Consider the following 22,350-nt stretch of genomic DNA (forward strand, 5'->3'; position numbering starts at 1 on the left):
CGCATTACAAACAAAGCAAGAATGTCTCCTCACTCCCAAGCCAGTGTTCTAGTTTTCATTCCTTGACCACTCTGGTTTGCTGTTATTTTCCATTCTTTCACCTCTTGGTGGTCAAAAACAAGTGACCACTCTGGCCATATTTTAAGGTCAAGAAATTTTGGAGAAGGAGGAAATATTCATAATCACCACCTAGAAAGTATTTCATTGTACAAATTTGTAAGCTGAGGCCTTAAGATATAAATAAACCTCACCAAATTACCCAGTAAGGGGAACAGCTGAAACTGAACATACCTCTTCACTTTCAACCAGGTACTCTTTCTTTATACCCTACTGGCATCCTCCCTGCCCCACCCCGCCCCCCACATGCCCTGGGGCTAAAAAGGAAATATAGCCAAAATTAAAATAACATATATATAATTTTAGTTTGGCTAAAATCTTAAGTTACCAAGTTACTGTTTGGAAGGACAGAATAGATCCAAGATATGAATTTGAGGAAAACAAATAACTGAATTTCTCCTTGGGATTGGTCCAATAAAGCTCAAAAAGAATCACTTTCATCTTTTGTAATTTTCTCGGTTTGAATCATAGTTATAAATTGTTTACTTTCAAATATTAGATTGTTTAAAAAATTCCTCTTCCCACACAGACCATTATGAAATAATATCACATTGATAGGTGTTAAATATATGATGTGCATTTTCAGAAAATATGGAAGAATAATGTTCTGACTTCTACTTAAAAGAGACTGACAATGGTGATGTACTTATTGTTAACAGGTTATAAATATATGCAACAACGTGGCACAAAATGCTAGGAAAAGAAGTGTGTTTTGACAACAGCATTACTTCTACAGCTTTTCTCTCTAGAGTGGACGTTTTGCAAATATGCTCCCCAAGGTAGTATTTGTGTTTTGTTGAGGGTTCCACTCCCTCTTTAATTGCTGCCATTGCTGCCTTTTTTAAGTGACAGAGTCAGTCAAGTTTTCCACAGCATGGAAAGCCATATCTTTTTTCTAAGGTAAACAGTTCAGGGAAAACACCCAGGAAAACCATCAAACTGGCTTAAACGTTTAATGAGAGACATTTTATTACTGGATAAAATTATCAGCATTTATAGCTTGCTTTGCTTTTCAATGAAAGCAATGACTATTTCAGGCAGCTGGTGAGATTGATCTGACAGTTTAAAATATGGAATTACTATGATCTTTAAGAGGAATAAATTGATGATAAACTATATCATCAGGAGTTGCGGAAGCACAGAAGGGTGTACACCTGCTTCCAGGTGTTACTGTAAAGTTCGGCCACTAAATACGAGACCAGCATTCTGCAGTTCCTGAACTGGGTAACATGTAATAGGAATTCAGGGTTACCATTTTCTTCTCAGATCATAAGAAGTTTTAGAAATGTTATTTTAGACACTGTGATGGCAATTCACTTTTGAAAAGAACAAGAAACCTAGTCTTTTGCAGGATTAAGAACTCTGTAAATGGAGTGTATGCACTTGAAGGGAGTAGACTTGGGGGTTCTTAATCTTTTTTGTGCCATGGACCCCTTTGGCAATCTAGTGAAGGCTAGGGACCCCTTTATAGAGTATAACATTTTAAAATATATGAAATAAAATATCAGTTTATAAAGAAAGCTAATTACTGCCCAGGCATGGTTGTGGGCACCCGTAATCCCACCTACTCAGGGGATTACAGGAGAGGCAGGAGAATTGCTTGAACTTGGGAGGCAGAGGTTGCAGTGAGCCAAGATTGCACCACTGTGCTTCAGCCTGGGCAACAGAATGAGACTCCATCTCAAAAAAAAAAAAAAAAAGAAGTCAATTATGTTGAAATACATGTAGCCATGGCAGTCTGCAGACCCTTTAAATAATATTTATGTGTGCGTTGGAGTGTTGCAGCACATTTTTCCCCTTCTACTTCTGTGGGGTACTCCAACATAGTTCCAAAGTTTCATGTAAAATTTTTGAGGAGAGAGGAACTTACATCACTATAAAGAGTAAGATGATGATAGAAAATCTTAAGTTCTTTTTATACTACCTACTTTTGCTAGCACCATAATGAACATGTAGCACATCCTGAATATTTAGGGGTTACATACAATAAACTCAGGTTGAAATGAACTGAAAGTGCTGTCATTTGCTTCAAAATGAAATTTATATTGCCTCTACCTTTGAGTAACAAGCTGGAGAACTGTGCCAAAAATACATTAGTAAAATCAATAAGCAGGTTTCAGTTGAGGTTCTGCAGATGAGATATAATGCCTCAATGGGTTCTTTGGAAAATACGAAATTAACAAAAACAATGTTATACTCTCCCCTTCATTTTGCCAATGAGAAATTTGACAGGAGGAAGTTAGACAACTGCAGCTAAACCATAGCCTGACAAATATGGACAGGACCAGGAATAAAGTGCAGAATGACTTTCCACTTCAGGACATGTCTCCGGGAGGTAGGGAAAAAAAGGAGGAAAAAGAAGCAGCTACTTAGTGTCAGGCAGAGAAGTAGATGAAGGGCACAGCCGGAAACAAACTGAAATCCATCTGACCACAAAAAACACTGTCTCTTCTCACCATGCTGCCTGACTTGACTCGCACAGACTCACTGCTTCCATCCATGGAGGAGCCTGGCCTTCATTTGTGTAAAACTAAATCATTTTTATGTGAAGAGGATTTATGAGAGATGGCTAATGGATTTTTACATTTTAAAATGGTTTTTTTTAACTTTGAGGAAATATGAGTCAATAGTTCAATAATATTATTTTGGTTGTTGAAAAGATATCATTTTGATTATGGTAACCAGCTGTTCTCTAAAACTGTAAGAATTGGAAAAGAAAAGGAAGTGACTTTTAGATGCAAAATGAAAGATTTATGTCAGGGTGAAGAAATACATCCTGAGAGCAGGGCTGTGAAAGATCCTTTTTTTGGATGGTCTATTATTATCACAAAATGTTTTACACATCTTTACATTGTGGAATTCTAATGATTCAAAGTCTATAAACCCTTATCTTAGGGAGCACAAAGACCAAGGAGTATGCTACAACTCAGAAACAAGTACTTAGCTAGGAGTCCAATAAAATCAGGGAGGCAAACAGTTAATCATTCAGAACTTCAAAGGACAACAGCAACAAGTCTACCAACTAGAACATGAAGAAAAAAAGGTTCCAGAATGATGGCTCCTGGAACGGGTAACTGGGCTTCACTGAAGTGTACAAAGAGGCCTAGCAACTGGCTAGGTAATGAATCCAAGAGTTGGGAAAGAACAAAGGCTAAATTCCCACCTACTAGAGCTGGAAATCAGCCAATTTTGGACTACTTCCTAGTAGTCACTAATTACCTTAGATAAAGGAAGTCTGTTCTACAGACTCATTCATTTTTATGAATTTTTGTTTAGATTTGGTTTTGGTTTGGGTTGTTTTTTATTTTGTTTTGCTTAGTGCACTGGTTATCCATTTTATGGATTTTTCTTTCTGTCTTTAAAAACAATTTTTCTTTCTGTCTTTAAAAACTCCCACTCTAGAGAAACCACCTAGCTTCTTTGCTCTTAGCATTTAAACATGTTGCAGAAAAACAACATACCCTGGAAGGCTAGTTTTAATTTAAGTCCATATTCTCAAAACCCACAGAGGCTCTCTACACTACAAGACATCTTTCTAAATTTCTTTGGTGGACTTGTATTCCCACCGGAAAAAGTCACTTTATTCCCTTCTCTCACTCAAGTTTCTCACCCCACCCCAACTCCCACTCTTAGCAGGCGACCTCATCTTCCTTCACTGAGAAAGCAGAAAGCACCAGAGGGAAGTTTCTTATCTTCCCACCATCAGATCTGCGTATTTCCCTGCAGGTGCACTTGGGTTCCCCTTCTTCCTGCCACAAAGGAGGCAATGTTCCTCCTACTGTTACAGACCTGGCACCACCATGGCTCTCTGGATGTAAAATCCCTCTCCTCAAGGACTTTATTTTGATGGTCACGTCTCTCTTTCCGGAATCATCAAATTTTACTTTCCTTTATTTTCTTTTTTTCTTTTTTTTTTTTTGAGACGGAGTCTCTCTCTGTCGCCCGGGCTGGAGTGCAGTGGCGCGATCTCGGCTCACTGCAAGCTCCGCCTCCTGGGTTCATGCCATTCTCCTGCCTCAGCCTTCCAAGTAGCTGGGACTACAGGCGCCCACCACCACGACCAGCTAAATTTTTGTATTTTTTTTTTTTTAGTACAGATGGGGTTTCACCGTGTTAGCCAGGATGGTCTTGATCTCCTGACCTCGTGATCCGCCCGCCTAGGCCTCCCAAAGTGCTGTGATTACAGGAGTGAGCCACTGAGCCCGGCCCAAATTTTACTTTCAACTGGATAATCTAATTGGCAAACTTGTTACAGTCTGTCTGTCGACTCCATATTCCTTTTCCCTGCTATGTCTCCATTTGGTTGCTGTGTTTCACTGACAGACTTCTCTGAAGGGTTATTTGCTTACCCTGTATCCAGGAGCCAGCTATCCTCATCACGCATTCCTCCCATCCCATTTGTAAATTCCTTCTTCCTTCTTCTGTCTACTCCCACCACTCCATTGAACCTGCACTAATCAAGATCATTCATGATCTCCAAATTTCCAAATGTAGTAATCACTTTTCCATCGTCATCTTATTCAACCTCTTTCTTTCCTCTAGAACCACTTTCCCTCCTTTGCCCCCACAACATCACCCTAATCCCTGGTTTTCCATCTAGTTTCTTAGTTGCTTCTTTGCAGGCTCATTAACGAATGCCACTCTCTGCCTGGAACTCTAGCGAGAGCCATGCCATTCTCACTCCACTTACCGCCTCCCGTAGATGGCTTTTTATCCGTCACATCTGTGCTTCAATTCTATGCCTCAGAGAGCCCTTCCCATTCTCCGCCTTTCCATGTTATTCTCTATCATTGAAGCCCATTTGCTTCCTTTTTATAATTTATTATCTGTTTGTTTGTATACTTATTATCTGTCTCCACTAAGACGGAATGAACTATACCTGCTTTATTCACCCAGGTATGCCCTAAATGTAGCACAGTACCTAGCATGTAGCTGTTATTAATTAAAACTGACTGAATTAGCGAAGGAATAAATGCATACTGCTCAGTGACCAACAATTCCTGATTGACATTAACATCTGCATTTCTTGACACAGGAGGCAAAATTGGTAAGTGAAAAAGAAGAGTAGATATTATCTAAACAGCTTCATACAATACCTGTTCTTTTTCTAAGTATTAAAAAATTGCATTTTCCTACTCCTACTACTTTTCTAAGTATACTATATGTATTAATAAAATGGTATATAGAAATTATTTTTTCACAGAAACTTAAAATTTATATGAGAGCATTCTTTTCATTGTGATGATAAAAAGTGCTTGAAGATTCTTGTTATCTGTTTAAATTACATCTTAGATTGACAAATTGGCTTGGTTGATTAATATCTTATGTACATATTAATATATAATAACAATTAATCAATATTATTATTAAGGTATATTATATGTAATATATGGTGTATTGAATAATTAATGATTTACCTGAATTAATTCATATTGATTATTAATTATATTAATGCATAGGCTATATATTAATACTGGGATATTAATCCATATAAATAGCTTATTAATACTTATTAATACATAATATATTGATCAACCAAATCAAATTTGTCAACCTAAAACATATTTTAAACCGAGTGTAACAATTTCTGCAAACAGTGAATGAGTGTCACAAATTTGATTATTTCTTTTATTGCTTTTCATTGACAACAAAGGCATCATTACAGAAAGTAATAAAGGTGAGAGGGAAAAATGCATGTAAATATTGTGAAGCTTTATACATATAAAATGTAAATCTCTGGTTGTCACCAGCTCAAAAATTAAGTACCAAGTAATAGATTATAAGTAAGCATCCAACAGATTTGCAATTAAATCTTTAATTTACCAAGAAGCCTCTTTTAAATTAGAATTGCTGCTGTGACAAATCTTTCTAAAATGGGTTAGTGGCATTGTCTTCTAAGAACCAAGGATATAACACTATTTTAAAGTTATTATCTGAACATGTATTACCATTGATCATTGAAAGTGAACTACAGAAATGTCCTAGTGTTATCTCTTTGAGATCTAAGTTCATGACGTCAGCAAATTTAAAATTCATCCACCTCCTCTTCATGGCAGTTGAATGAAAAGAAAGTTGATAACCTGTTTGAGGTTTGTGGTAGACACAACAGTGGCTAATGGATATTAAGAAATCATCATGATAGACGCAGCAGTCTATACAGAATGATCCCATAACTGTGTGCATCTTTAGACACTTTTCCCTGATTGCTTTTCAATAAATTCTTACATAATTGCTCCAAATTACTTTTTTCAATAATTTCATAATATCACATCAAATATATGTTTTAAAAAGTCCACAAAATGAATTGCCTTTTTGTTTCAAAACTTAAAACACCATTTATCTGCCTCGAGACTATCCTAGGCAGACACTGTCTCTTCTTATAGATCCAAGAATTCTGCAAAAATGCTTTTTTCCATAAGGGGTGAACATCCCAGTTTACTGCCTGTGTACTGCATTTAACTTGCTTATCCTGTCAAAACTGTGGGCATAAAAGTATGGGGCAAATAAGAAGTGTGTCAATTTACTGACTGAAATTCAGAAGCCATGTGCTGACCTAATGTTTCTAGTGGCACAGTTGCATCCAGCAGTAAAACCTGACCTAGTATGCATTATTTATTACCACATCATAGTATGTATACTAAGTCAAGCATATAACTAATGTTGGGTTTTACCCCTGAGAAGGAGTATCTGCTTTATCATAAGCTACTGAATTATTTGGAAAGGTAAAATAATAATTTTTTTTTGTCCAAATGATAAATCCAAGGTCAGAGTAACCATTTTGATACAAATGCTTTATGCCAACTGCCAGGTTTAATAAGAGCCAGAAAGAGCCATAGGTTCTGTAGGTTATACTTAGAAAATTCTAAGAAAATTCTCTACGACCAACCTGAAAGCAAAACATTTGGTAAAATCAGTACTTTTTACATAACTCATGAAATGTGTTTATTTTGTATTTTTAGATAAAATGTAATATATTTTATTTTCTTAAAGTAGTATACATACTACTGTACAAAGTACTATGTAGTTCCAAAATTGCACAACCCCCCCTATTACGTCAATCAGTAATCAAGTTATAAGGGCAGAACGATTGAGTTATTATGGAAACATGCACCAGGAGAGTGGACTTCCTGGGCCTTCTGCAGTAATTTTTCTGATGTTAACTCCAATAGAAAGAGTGTGACAACCTCAAAGAATACACATTAAAACTAAAAATATAAACCAATATATTTAAACATTTAAATACATCAAAATGGAAACATAAGGCAGACATTAAAAAAAGAAAAAAACATTTGACTTTTCAACAGCTCTTTTTCACATCTGTAAAATGTGGATAGTCATACCTGTACTGCTAACTTATACAGTTATTGTGGAAATAAACAAAGTTCATAACCAATCTCTTTATCAACCACAAAGCCTGTGAAAATAAAAAAATACTGGGCCTCTGATTTTTTTTTCAAACTAGATAGTGAGAAAACAGCTTGTAAATTAAATAACAAAACAAAAACCTAAGCAAGTATAAGCTGAGTATCATAAATACATGAGTTTTCTGTACTGTAGAAGAATACATATTATGGACATTTGTTTACTAATTCAAAGCACACTGTTACCTAAAATACCGATTTTTTTTCTGAAGACTCCAGAAGTCAAGCAAATGAAGAGGAAGATTGGGGAAAAGGAAGCAGTTGATTCACAACTGCATATGCCAAAAAGGAGTGGGAAGAAAAATGAGAGCCAATTTGGTCTATTATCTTCAATGGAGAGTGATGGCTAAACTTTGACACTGATAACTGTCAGCATCAGGTGTCTGCTGAGTTTCTCTAAGCTCCTTTGAATTCATTTAATAAGTGATTAGACTGGTAGGGTAGCTTTACAACAAATCTGCTTATGGTGAGCATTGAGTTGTTTATGCTTATTTCATTTTTTGTATAAGGAAAGGTAAACTGTATTTTCAAGGTATGTTGTAAGATTTGCACTAAGAATCACCAAAAGAATCAAAAAACTTAGAATCACATAGCAAAAGTAACAAATACATGTAATGCACCCTTTATTAACAGGCAAGTAATGGTATCAGAGGACCAGAATAACCTCTGCTCTATTTACTGTCTTCTTTGGAAAGAACTCCAGAACCAACCTTTTGGTTCCCCCAACTATTTATTGCCCTAATAGTCAACGGGTAGAAGACAAAGAGTTGGCCAGAACTGAAATTCATTTTCTCTAAATTGGTTGTTCACAACCAAGAATATTATTTTCCTCACAAAACTTTTCCTTTTAATAAGAAACAAAGTCTTGCTCTATCACCCAGGCTGTGCGGTGTGTGGTCATAGCTCACTGCAGCCTCAAACTCCTGTGTTCAAATGATCCCCCTGCCTCAGCCTCCCAAATTGCTGGATTACAGGTGCATGCCACCATATCCAGCTGATTTTTTCAAAATTTTAAATAAAATTTTAATTAATCTCGCTATGTTGACCAGGCTGGTCTCAAACTCTTGGGCTCAAGCCTGCCAAAGTGTTGGGATTACAGGTGTAAGCCACTGCACCCAGCCTTACAAAACTTAAACAGTCATCACACCACCCTTAGTCCTAACAATATCTTCTTTACATTATTCAGGTCAGGATGTCTCTGGTGCTGGGTTTTGGCCATCATCTCTGAACCCTCCAGTTTTCCCATCATTTGTAAACTATTAGTCTATAAGAATAAAAAATAATTTGCTCTCATTTTTCTATGTATTCTCACCCATTTTCAAGGGAAAGGTTTCAGGAAACACTAAAAATAACCCTCCAAAAATGAGAAAAACAATGTTTATAGAATTTCTACTTCCAGTTCAAAATTTCATCTATATTGTTAAGACTCTTAATATTCTTCAAAATTACTGACGACCCCAAAAGTGCTATGATTATGTAAGTTATATCCGTTAATATCTATCATATTTGAAATTGAAAGAGAAAATTTTTTAAAATCACATTGAAAGAGACAATTCACAAACATAGACATATAAGTGGCCACTATGAAAATTGCTCTACTTTGTTCAACAAAGAAATGTAAATTTAAACAAGATACTATTTTCGTATATCAATTATCCAAGTTGTTGGATTTGTTGTCATTTGCTCTGTTTGATGATGGCACTCAGTATTGACATAGAAAACTCTACTCTTTTATATTGCTCATAAATGAATACCATATTCGTCAAGAGCAAAATGTCAAAAATAATCACTAGCATTCCATGAGATTTTGCTACATATTTTAAAGAATCCTCAAAATACCCAACTATTATTATTTCTATTTTACAATTGAGAAGACAACATTTTAAGGAGATAAAGTAATTGGATTATCATCTCACAACTTGTAAGCAATAAAATTTTTTTTAGAACCTAGAAAATAAACTTTAAGAATCTACCATAAGGAAATAAACAAAAATGTATACTAACATATATAAAAAAGGTCCTAGATGAAATATTATTTATAATAGTGGAAAACTGTTATCAATCTAAATATCCAACAATTATTTATAATAGTGGAAAACTAATCTATCTAAATATCCAACAAGATATTGGCCAGTACAACCTATATACAGATGAAAAATTCATATAGTAAGAACCATACTCTTTTGCTCATGGCTAGATTGCCATTACTTGCATTACACACAGTAGGGACTTAATAATATTTGTTAAATATGTGAATACAAAGTAATGCATGATTATTAAAAAAACATGTTTTAACAATGCATCTCATGAATGAGGGAGAAGCATGTTACAAAACAGCATGAACAGTGTGATACAATTTTGTAAAACTACATGTATGTATAGAAACATATCTAGACGTATAAACATGTATATACATGAACTTCTTGTCTGTCTCTTTGCTGATGCATACTGGGTACTCAATAGATATTTGTTGATTGAATTAATGATTGAATTACATTTTAAAAGTACCTTGGGGGAAATAATAGGTAATATTTTCTTTTTTTTCCTTGCAATTTTCTATATTTAATGAAATTTTAAGCAGTGAGTGTGATTTATCTTTATAATAAACAATAGTATTATAAAAACTAATCATTCTGGGAAATGTCATTAGGAATTTTGGAATAAAAGTAGTAAATATAGACACGCCACAATCCAATAAAAATAACTTGCATCTGATTTTCTTATTATGTTTCACTTACTGCATTTGGCAATAAAAGCAACAGATGTTACAGAAAAATGTCAAGCGTAATATTGTACAGTTAATTATTATTGGGGTTGAGTCTAGAACCTAGGTCACCTGGTTTCAGGCAAGCAGTTTTTTCCATTATACCAAGTTGTTTGGAGTTCTAGAACACCAATGAATAAATGACTATGTGGGTGCTACAATATCCACTGTTAGTTCCTTACTTATAAGTAAAATGATTTTATAATTAATCATTTTATATTATCAGAAAACTCCAAAGTTCTAAGAAATACTGCATTTTCATGTAATATGAACTGTCTTTGGGGATTTGTGAACTTCTTAAAGGTGTTTTTAAATTTGTGTGTGTTGGAATGGCATAATGTGCATTATTCTAGGGAGGGGTCCATACCTGTCACAAGACTATAAAAGTGTCTTTGATGGAACAAAAACAAAAGAAAGAAAAAGAAAAGAAAGAAAAAATAAGAAAGAAAGAAAAAGAAAGAAAGAAAGAAAAAGAAAGAACGAGAAAGAAAGAAAGAAAAAAATAACTAAAGCTATACAATCTGGAGCAAGAAGGAGGAAAAAACTGATGGTAAACAAAAGCAAACAAGATGAATGGGAACCACAACTAATTCTGTCTTCCTCTTTTTTATTCCTGGAACATAATTTTAATATGTAGATGATTCGATTTTATGACTGCTTTCTAAGTACCAGCACTAGAAAAGATAATGGGTTAAAAACATAAGCCAAATAACCTCTATGGAATGAACATTTCAGTTGCTAAAAATCTATTTAATAATTTTTATTTTCCTAATTAAATGTAAATGCAAAAATGCAAAACACTTCAGAATAACTTACTTTTTTTTTTTTTTTTTTGAGACAGAGCTTCGCTGTTTTCGCTCAGGCAGGAGTGCAATGGCGCGATCTTGGCTCACTGCAACCTCCACCTCCCGGGTTCAAGCGATTCTCATGCCTCAGCCTCCCAAGTAGCTGGGATTACAGGCACCTGCCACCATGTCCGGCTAGTTTTTCTATTTTTAGTAGAGATGGGGTTTCACCACGTTGGCCAGGCTGGTCTCGAACTCCTGCCCTCAAGTGATCCACCCGCCTCGGCCTCCCAAAGTGCTGGTATTACAGGCATGAGCCACTGCGCCCAGCCAGAATAACTTACTTTTAAAAAATACGTTAAAAAGATGCAATGGCTTATCTCAAAAAATATGCTTCCCCTAAGGGAAGTTTGTAAAACTCCTTTGAGCAAATGCACATTAAACACTTCTCTATGCATTTCACAATTATTGCTTAATTTAAAATTTAACTCTTCCGGAGCTAATGAAAGAAGTAAATACCTGTTTCTTATCCCAACCTCTAACTTAATTGGCAAGGTGTAGGAACCTGTAGAATGTAACTTTAAAATTCTTAACAGAGCTTGTTTCACTACAGTCCTCTACAAATATCCCTTGAGCCACAATTCCAAATTTAAACAACAAAGAGAAACAAAAATACAAATCTTCTTTGAACTCAAATTATATTGGCAAATATAACTTTAGAATTGACACCCATTCAGACAGTACGCCTCTAATACTCTCCATCTGCCTTAGCTAAATAAATGCTGACATCATCAACCCATATGAGGAGTATTTCTTGTTCTGGTTTTGGAGGTGAATTTATTTTTAAGACTAAAATGATTATAAATTGTAGGAGACAGATACATTCATCCACTGATACTTTAAAATCAAATACCTTTTTTTCTGTTTTTTTTTTGGAAACAAAATTACTGAAATATCCACACTCAAAATTTAACTATGTAATTTGATCAAATCTTTTCTAGTATCTAGTTTTGAGCTTTTTTTTTTCTCCTGGCAAGCCAAGTAACTTAGGGGAAGGGTGGATCATCAGAACACCAGTCCGTTTACATTAATTTTTCAATAATCCTCTTTCTTTCGCATAATTCTGCAAAATATTGACTAGCCAGGAAAACGTCCCATAAGTAACAAAAATGACCAATTTTTAGAAATTAAAAGTTAAGTGAGTCAACAAAGTCTCTCGCTAAAGATCGCTAGGGCTGTCAAACAGCACAGCATGCTGCTGCTCAAGTTTGGGGATCAGTAACCATTGGGTGTCATCACGTGGAACGCTAATAAGCGCCACCTCACCGCCGTTTTGAATGCTAACTTTCTGGGACTCCAACCCAAAGAAACACCTTAATCTTTGACTCCACAGTGCATTTAGATCCAGGAAGGCAAATCTGCGTGGGTTTGAAGAAAATTGAGGTCCCTAATCTGTGTTTCACTTCAAAAGGCAGAGGACATGCTGACTTTTTAAAGCAGCGAGGTTTCCCCTCCGTCCTTTCTTCCTTCCAAGTAAACTACCAAGTAAAAGCTAAGGAGGGTGGGAGAGAGAAGTGGAGCAGAGGAAGAATAAATATATTGCTTACAGTTCCCAGAGTTACCTGAGAATCTTCAGGCTCCTCAATGCCTCTAGCTTTCAGTCAGGATCCTTTTTCAGCTCCGGACTTAGAGAAAGTCTTATCCTGAGTAGGAGGGGCTAAAATGTGGGCTGGTCTCCTTGCGCTTTTGCAGATGTTTTAAGGTGGAATTAAAGGGGAAGAAGGAGAACGCTCTCTTCTCATAGAAGCTAATATTGTAAATGTAAATGCTTAGTTATTAGAACCAGGAGTTTGCAGTCAGAAAATATGCTTAAATAATATGTAAATTAATCAGTCCTAAATTCCATGAGTGCTGTTGTGGATTTCTGTGTGTGTGATGTGTGTGTGTGTGTGTGTGTGTGCTTGCGCGCGTCTGAAATTGCTACTTGTCCTTAAGTAGTAACTACTTCCTCCTTTTTTCCAAAGGAGAACAAAATTGAAAAGACAGTGAATAACCTAGAGCATTTTTGCATTATTTAAAAAGGCAAAGTTTATAACAAACCCCAAATATAAAAATGTACATTTTTTAAAAATGAGTATCAGACCACTTTAAAAATCAAATCTGTTTAAATATTTCCACTCCAGACTCAGAACACCTGTGTTGATAATAATTTCTTTGTAAATTTAAGATTAAAGGCATACCAAATAATGTAATATATATGTTGAGATTTAGGGAAGAAAATGAAATCAGGTTGAATTCCAAATTTGCAATGTAAATCCAAATACCTTATAGCACTGTAATGAAGAAGGTGCATTGTTTAAATGTACCCAAATTCCATGAGAATCAATTCATGTCTTTAAAGATTGACATGTTCATTTAGTATATCTTGTTTTTCAAACACAGGATCTTGTTTTTGCCTTTAATTAAATACTGAACTCACTCTCCTAACTCTCTTACAATATTTTCAAAGAATATAATTTCACTAAATCTTCTGGAATATCTGCTTTCTGTAGCCCAACATTCAACTCTTATTTGTTTTTATTTTTTTCCCCTAAATTCAACCTGGCATATTATAAATCTCTCTTTGAAAAAAAAAAAAAAAAGCCAGTAATGTCTTTTTTTAGGAAGGATAGATTTATAATAAAAATTTTTCGGGCTGGGCACGGTGGCTCACGCCTGTAATCCCAGCACTTTGGGAGGCCAAGGCGGGCGGATCACGAGGTCAGATCGAGACTATCCTGGCTAACAGGGTGAAACCCCCGTCTCTACTAAAAATACAAAAAATTAGCCGGGTGTGGTGGCGGGCGCCTGTAGTCCCAGCTACTTGGGAGGCTGAGGCAGGAGAATGGCGTGAACCTGGGAGGCAGAGCTTGCAGTGAGCCAAGATTGTGCCACTGCACTCCAGCCTGGGCCACAGAGCGAGACTCCGTCTCAAAAAAAAAAAAAAAAATTTCTCTTTCCAAAGAAATCCCTGAATTTCTAGAAAGGAGGTGTATGTTAATTAGAGGAGCAGAGAGCACACTGGTAGTTTTCATCTCTTTCCCCCAGACACAACTGGTGAAAGAAAGAATCTATACTGCAGGGCATGTTCGTTCTAAGACTCTGATAAAAAAGACTCCCTGGAAAAGCAGCTTCACAGTGCTTGCTTATAGAGCACAAAAAAAGTGCTCTAGTGCTTTTTTGATAACAACAAGTTATAGCTCTCAATATTTCCAGATGATATCCAATAGTGTGTCATGCATTAAAGATAAAAAATTTATTTAAACGCTTTTAAAGAAAATGTCATTATATGTCATGGTTAGGGTTAAAATATACGGGGAGAAGTTTGTCTCTTTCCCGCCTTACTAAATGAGGCTGATTTATCTCCACCTTTATAATGAATAAAGGCTGCTGCAGGTATGTCTTTTCCTCTCTGGAATCAGTGCAGACCAAATCCCATTTACCCATTTTGTGGTTCTATGGCCTCCTTATCTCATCTATTTTGGCTCACTACTTGTGATCTCACTGTTCACATAGACCCCTAGGTGGATAGTACAAGTTCAGATTTGCCGTCTTCACTTTGCCCAATTTCCTCCAAAAATATTTTCAGCATTGACCTACTGGCTTCAAAAACCTCTGCTTCCACCTTAGGTAAGATAGGCCCTGACTTCCATAGCGTGCTTCAGTCTATAGGATCAATTAGGTCTGAAGACCCCTCTTCACTTGGTTTGTCCATCAACAAAGATTAGTCATCTGGGACCCATCTGAAACTGAGCAATATCATAGCAGCTTCTTTGAATCCAATTCTACCATTTGCACTATTTCCAGCTAATAAGTTTCATGCAGTTTGCTAGTAATTTTCCACATCTTTAAAATTTTAGAAAGAGAATAATAAGCTAAGAACTAGATAAGTAATCAAAAGGAACAACCCCAAAACTGGCCAAATTAACTAACAAAGAACACCTACTTGTCAAAAGCCATGGCTCAAAAACCCCAGGGGATTGGGAGGGGGAACCCTGATGTTTGTATGATTGATTTTTCTTTCTTTCTTTTTTTAAATTTTACTTTAAGTTCTAGGGTACCTGTGCACAACGTGCAGGTTTGTTACATAGGTATACATGTGCCATGCTGGTTTGCTGCACCCATTAACTCGTCATTTATATTAGGTATTTCTCCTGATGCTATCCCTCCCCCTGCCCCTCATCCCACGACAGGCCCCCGTGTGTGATGTTCCCCGCCCTGTGTCCAAGTGTTCTCATTGTTCAATTACCACCTATGAGTGAGAACATGGGGTGTTTGGTTTTCTGTCCTTGTGATAGTTTGTTCAGAATGGTGGTTTCCAGGTTCATCCATGTCCCTGCAAAGGACATGAACTCATCATTTCTATGGCTGCATAGTATTCCGTGGTGTATATGTGTCACATTTTCTTAATCCAGTCTATCATTGATGGACATTTGGGTTGGTTCCAAGTTTTTGCTATTGTGAATAGTGCCACAATAAACATACGTGTGCATGTGCCTTTATAGTAGCACAATTTATAATCCTTTGGGCATATACCCAGTAATGGGATGGCTGAATCAAATGGTATTTCTAGTTCTAGGTCCTTGAGGAATTGCCACACTGTCTTCCACAATGGTTGAACTAGTTTACATTCCCACCAACACTGTAAAAATGTTCCTATTTCTCCACATCCTCTCCAGCATCTGTTGTTTCCTGACTTTTTAATGATCGCCATTCTAACTGGTGTGAGATGGTATCTCATTGTGGTTTTGATTTGCATTTCTCTGATGACCAGTGATGATGAGCATTTTTTCATGTGTCTGTTGGCTGCATAAATGTCTTCTTTTGAATGATTTTTCTTTCTTTATGCGGAGTTGTTTTCTGTTATCTTTTTTACTATTTCCAATTCACCTATCTTCTGCTCTAACTATATGAAACTGCTTTGTTTCTGATAAACTTGAGCAAGGGTAATGAGGTAGTATATGAGAATTAAATCTGGATAGAAAATGAAGATGATTAGCCAGCATAGGGTACTAAGAGAGAGTTGAATAGGGAATCTAATCCAGATTGCAGGTAAAGTCAGAAAATGGCTACCAATCAACTAATTTACTTATAATAATGTATCCTTCTATTCCACAGGCTATGCTTGAGTCTTCTGGTCCAACTGTATTTATAGTAAAATAATAAGTTGATATTTTTGCTACTTATTTGTATCTGTGAATATAATTAACACGAATCATTTCTCTTTTTAGGTATTAACAAAATCAATCAGGTTAGTAAAATAGCAAGTCACAGAAAATGATTTTCTCACCTTGTCAAGTTTTCTGGCATCCCACTAATTGACCTCTACCTTTCATTCAAACTAAGAGACTATTCTCCTCGCACATCGTTTCCCTAAATTCCACCAGAATAATCCTACTCAACCTGCAAGGCTTAGCTCAAGTACTATCTTGTCTGGAAAATTTCCCTACCCTTTTCCCTGTCCAGCAGAATTCATTATTCTACTTGTATGAGAATGCTCATTAGAGCACTGATCATGTATTATACTTGGCTATACAAGAAAAAAATATTTTATATTCCATCAGGGCACAAGGCAAGTCTTTCTCATTTTAATAAACCCTCTTTTCACCTGAAGTTTATAACACATTGGGAGCTCAATGGATGTTTGTTGAATTTGTTTTCCATGATATCAGGGTCAAAGATATCTTAAACCTGACACCTAAATAGCACTCTACCTGCCACTGCCATCTCCATCATTACTAAAGAATAGACATTTTATTTGTTTAATACCCTCCAATCCACACACACACTGATAAATTACTGACAATATAAAACTAACAAGAAGTAAGGGTGAAATGGACCCTAATTAAAATGTATTTACCATGAATTTAAAAATCAGATGTTATGATGAAACTACATTTTTCAGGAGAGTGTATCTGTGAACAATAAGACCTATATTTTATAGCTAAATATCTACTAGTAGTTACACCTACATTTGCAAAGATCTTTTGACCTAAACAACGGAAGCAATACTTTTCTCTTACTTTGAATTGAACTCATTAAACAAATTATTACTGCTTAATTAACTTTTCCCTCCTTTTTTAATACATTAGGAAAACTATAACAAATAAAGTACTACTAAGATTGACTGTTACTCTTTATATAGAGCCTATAATGGGCCAGGTACTTGTGTTAGTACTACATTTGTTGTATCACTAACCATTATATTCATGAAATGAGACATTATTTTCTTTATTTAGAATCTCGATATTCAGTAAGCATATAAAATTTGTAGTGAGGCTGGGATTGTAATCAAGTCGGTCCAACTCCAAAGCCCACAATTTTTCTAGTGTATCACACTGTCTCATAGCAAGTTTTGTTTGGCCATATTTTCAGCTTTGTCCCAAGTCAACCAAATCTCTGACTGTTAGGGAACAGTGGTAGTGGAGTTACTAATAGATAATTAAAGCCTCCATTATCCTAAGCACCCAGGCTAGGAACCTTCTACTATTCTCTTCCACATCAGCAATGGTCAGAGTCTTGCCCCTTTTCTTCCTTCAACCCACCCAACTCCTTTATTTATCTTCTGGCTTCTATCTTCACATTTTTATATCTGCATTTTCCTGTCCATTTTACTAACAAAATATTAACTTGTACTCTTGCTTTACTATTACTTACATATACTACCATATGATCTTTACTCCTGCATCTCCTTTTCAGTCTTAAAATCATCCTAGCCTTCACTAACAAATAGACATTCCTACAATTCAGGTCATTTCACTACCCTACCCATACCATCCACTTCTCTATACTAGCTATTGATTTATATCACTACACTTTAAAAATACCTCTTTCCTTTTGCAGATGAAGTAGAAGTAAAAATTAAATCAGAATACTCTCAGATTTTATCACAAATTACAAATAGTCATACTGTCAACAATAAATATGACAACACACATTAGAAAATTTTGACTACAGACAAACCATGTTCAGGACCTTTTGATAAAACTGAGTCGTCCTAATTCATTTTATCTACTTGTGGCAATAATTTCACACATCGTTTTCTGCTCTCTAAGAGTCCTCTAAATTTGGTAAAGCAAATGCATGTCTAGTTTTAGTAATTCTGTAGGAATGGGCACGAGCTCAATTACTCACCTCAGAAACTGACTGGCAGGCACTTTGCAGGGTTTTAAAAATACTTGTGCTCTTGGAATTTAAATGTACTGACGACAGTGAGAAAGGCAGAGCCTGTGTCCTTTGCTTTGAGGTAATCCTGAGTAGGAAGAATTACTGCTAAGTGAATTTCCAGTGCCTCCCATGTAGCTGAACTCTGAAAGATGTCAGTAGAGAATTTTTATAGAACATTTGGTTGTCTAGGACTAAGATAATAACAGTATTCCTATACTTATATTTATAAAACCAATGACTGAGCAGCTTCAAAAGCTCTTTGCTGCTTGATTCCCATAATAAATCTCCTCTTATATGTGTGTGTGTGTATATATACATATATATTCTATTGGTTATGATAGAATGTGTGTATGTGTATGTGTGTGTATATATATATTCTATTGGTTATGAATATATATATTCTATTGGTTATGATTCCCTAGAAAACCCTGACTAATACACCTATTGAGATATTTTTACATCCCAGAAAACAGTAAGATAGTCCAAGAACTGAATTTAAGATAAAAGATGAATATCCTAAAGAGTTGCCTATCCATTTTTGCTTATAACTTGCTACAGTTAAAGAAAGCACTGTAATGTCAGATAATATTGTGATTTATCACTAAGATATTAAAAAGAGTTTATGATTCTTTTCCTCTAAATCACAGTCTAAAATGACAAACTCCCTTTCACTTGGCTCTCTAAATAGTTCCATTTTGCTTAATAGCCACTCTGATATTTGTATTAAACATGGGTAGCAAGGTTTAGGTTATGTACGATCATTTATTTTGGAATGTTCCACCAACTCTCACACAGTATGCTCTTTGGATATGATATTTGCTTAATAAATATTACCCATTCACCCAATAAATGATTAATTTATTTGATCATTTATTCACAGTGATGTTTAAAGGCCTGTGATAGGAAAACCTTTAGAATTTTGTAATGTGTCCTCTGCTTCTAAGTCCTCAAAGAGTCAGATGTGAGTGCTTAGGGAAGTCCTCCTAGTATATGGGTGACATATACTGGAACTGTGTGTGACTTCTGGGATAAGCTAGGGTTATAGAGATCAGGTCCTGGCAGCATGGCCACAGCCTGCAGTGTTACCATTCCACTATAAAAAATAGGAAACCATTGGCTCTAAGAAGGTAGGTGATTCATCCAAAATTAAACATCAGAGGAGGACAAACCAAGCCTTTGACTTCAATTTACTTATCTCTTTCTATAGCCATTTCCCATTGCCTACTCACAAATAAATTAATTGAGCATTAGAAGTCAAAGCTTCCAAGCAAATAGGAAATGGAAAATAAAAGCTAGGAGTTTTTATCTACCCGTACTTTGTTTTGTTTCCTGATAAGATTTTTTAAAATTTATATTAGAAAGGTAACAAACTCATTGTTAAACATTTTGAAAATGAATGTACCAATTTTGTGTTTCATTCTTGTGTCTATGTGTATTTTTTTCTTTCTCCATTCCAAATCATGACTTTATGTTCCATTGTCAAGGAATCTTTTTAGTTTGTACAACTACTGCAGCACCCTGTACAAAACATGGAGATTATTACACTCTCCTTCCAACTTCCCACCATCATCCTTCCCAATTATGTTTGCATAGCCCAAATTCTTATGGAGAATTATGAGAAGAAGCAAAACACTCAGGCAAGGTAGGAAGGATTCAGATGATTCATGTATTTAGACTCGGTATCAGCAACCCTCATTCCTCACATTAACAGCAGGTAGCAAGACTTCTGAGGAATGGCTACCTGGCCACATGGTAGAAGATGATTTGTATAAGATTGATGAAACAGATACTTGATTTAGAATTAGGAATTTAGTGCTTTATACACGGTAATGCATAATATTACATAGCAATATGTAATATATAGGAATACCTAATGTATAGTAATACATAATACATAGTAATGCATAAATATAACATAGCAATACATATTAAGTATGTATTTAACAAGATTTATAAATATTTAATCTTCCAATTGCCACTTACCTTATAAAATAATGCCTTACTAGGAAAGTCAGTTTATTCTTACTGGGAAACAATTTTACCATATGAAAATCTGAAGAACTATTTGAGGAGAAATGAAGAGATTTTGGATTACAAAATGCATGGTGTCCATGGTAACATTGGACTATATTTGCAGAAGTTCCCAAGACTCAAGCTTGGTGCAGAGGTAGGAGAATAGTTCTTAAATTTCAAGGCATGATATGGCTTGAGCATGGATCTACCATTAGTAACTAGCGTATTACTAAACCAGAAGATTCTATTCAAATGTTTGAGGCTTTACAAGATCCATAGGACACTTGCACAGCTTGGAGAAATTGAAGGGGAAAGAAGTTTCAATAATGTCTGAAATTAAACTTCCTAGCCAGTTGGGGGTTAGGAGCAGTTTAACTCTGACTTATCAAAAGAAATGTGGCATTTCTTAATCTAGTGCTATAGAATAGAAGTAATACCCATTGTATCTAGTTACACAAGAGAAAGATAATTTAAAAAATCACATATCCCACCACCCAAATATAACAACGGTTAGCGTTTTGTTGTCTATAATTTTTTTAAAAAATTTATGCTGGTAGATATAATTTTGATAGGATTATACACTATTCTGTCATCTCTGTTTTTCTCTATTCACAGTATGTTGGAAACATCTCCAAGACCATAAAATATTTTTAATGGTTGTATAATTTTACAGTGTGTGGACACACAATAATTTATTAAAGAATCACTTATTTTAAGGTGTTATACTGTTTTCAACCTTTTCACTTTTGCAAACAAAACTTTGATAAACATTTTTTAACAATCTCAGTTCAAGTCCACAATGAAGTGAAAAGGCAAGGCCGGCGTGGTGGCTCACGCCTGTAATCCCAGCACTTTGGGAGGCCGAGACGGGCGGATCACAAGATTGGGAGTTCAAGACTAGCTTGATCAACATGGTGAAACCCCGTCTCTACTAAAAATACAAAAATTAGCTGGGCGTGGTGGTGTGTACCTGTAATCCCAGCTACTCAGGAGGTTGAGGCAGGAGAATGGCGTGAACCCGGGAGGTGGAGATTGCAGTGAGCCAAGATTACGCCACTGCACTCCAGCCTGGGTGACGGAGCGAGACTCCATCAAAAAAAAGAAGAAAGAAAGAAAGAAAGAAAGAAAGAAAATAAAAGGCAAGCTTCAATGTGAGAAGTCATGAGAACATTAATATTTTTACGTCTCCTTGTAAAAAGCAGCCTGGATCACGCAGATGGAAGAAGATTCTGGACATCCAAAGGAACCTGGGTAGAAAGGGAGGATTGGATGCAAGAACAGGGAGAATGAACATGAGAGGAGAATAGCAAGCATTTATTAATGGTCTGGAAAACATATTTATTCTCATTTAATTTTTAATTGCACTGCAGCAAGTTATTACCTACATTGTACAAATGAGGCCTAAAATGATCAAATTGCCTAAGTTAATTTACAAAGTGTTAAAACACAGATCTAAACTCAAGTATTCCTGATTTCAAAGCCCATGGTGTGTGTTTGCTTGTTTCCTTCACCATTTTGCATAAGCAGAACTTAACCCAATAATAACAGTGTTCATGCAGTTTTAAAATATGTAACGAATGATGTAGGAAGCAAGAAGTTTAAGCTTCTGAAAAAAACTCTTCTTGCTATACTAGTAAGAGATGTGCTTGTCTTACTCTTCTCCAGGTTAATATTAAACTCACAAACCTTCTTAAACCTGCTTTACGCAGAGATGGCATTACATTTTCCTGTTACCAAAGCTCTCTTCCACCAGAGGAACGAACGAGGAATAAAGTTAAAAGGGAATCATTACTCATCAACTTTTCTTATAACCTATTACTTCTCTTTACTTCTATTTGTAAAGACAAAAATACAGTGCCTACTATATGAAACAAACATGTTTTCAGAAATGTTCACTTAATCATTATTTTCTGAATAGTTTCAATCTAAATGAATATATACACAGCCATTTTATTTTATGTGTATGTTCTTTAGAAAAATTACAAGTCAGGAAAGTCTTAAAATAGGAGGTTTTCAGTTTCTGTTCCTATTCTGAGGCCACGTT

At 35.6% G+C, this 22,350-nt stretch overlaps 1 protein-coding gene across 2 annotated transcripts in view; it reads right to left on the reverse strand.

Moving 5' to 3' along the window:
• The window catches only part of PLA2G4A (phospholipase A2 group IVA), a 161,463-nt gene extending 148,649 nt beyond the window's left edge, over nucleotides 1–12,814 (reverse strand). Inside the window, exon 1 of one of the 2 annotated variants that reach the window (XM_001165694.7) lies at nucleotides 12,710–12,814. The gene's annotated coding sequence lies outside the window, so the exon portion shown is untranslated. Of the gene's footprint in view, nucleotides 1–12,694 lie in introns of both variants that reach the window. The other variant, XM_009439765.5, reaches the window with a different exon arrangement.
• Between the last annotated feature and the right edge of the window lie 9,536 nt (nucleotides 12,815–22,350).

This window comes from Pan troglodytes, chromosome 1 (genome assembly GCF_028858775.2).
Source record: "Pan troglodytes isolate AG18354 chromosome 1, NHGRI_mPanTro3-v2.0_pri, whole genome shotgun sequence".
In the NCBI taxonomy this organism is placed as follows: Eukaryota; Metazoa; Chordata; class Mammalia; order Primates; family Hominidae; genus Pan; species Pan troglodytes.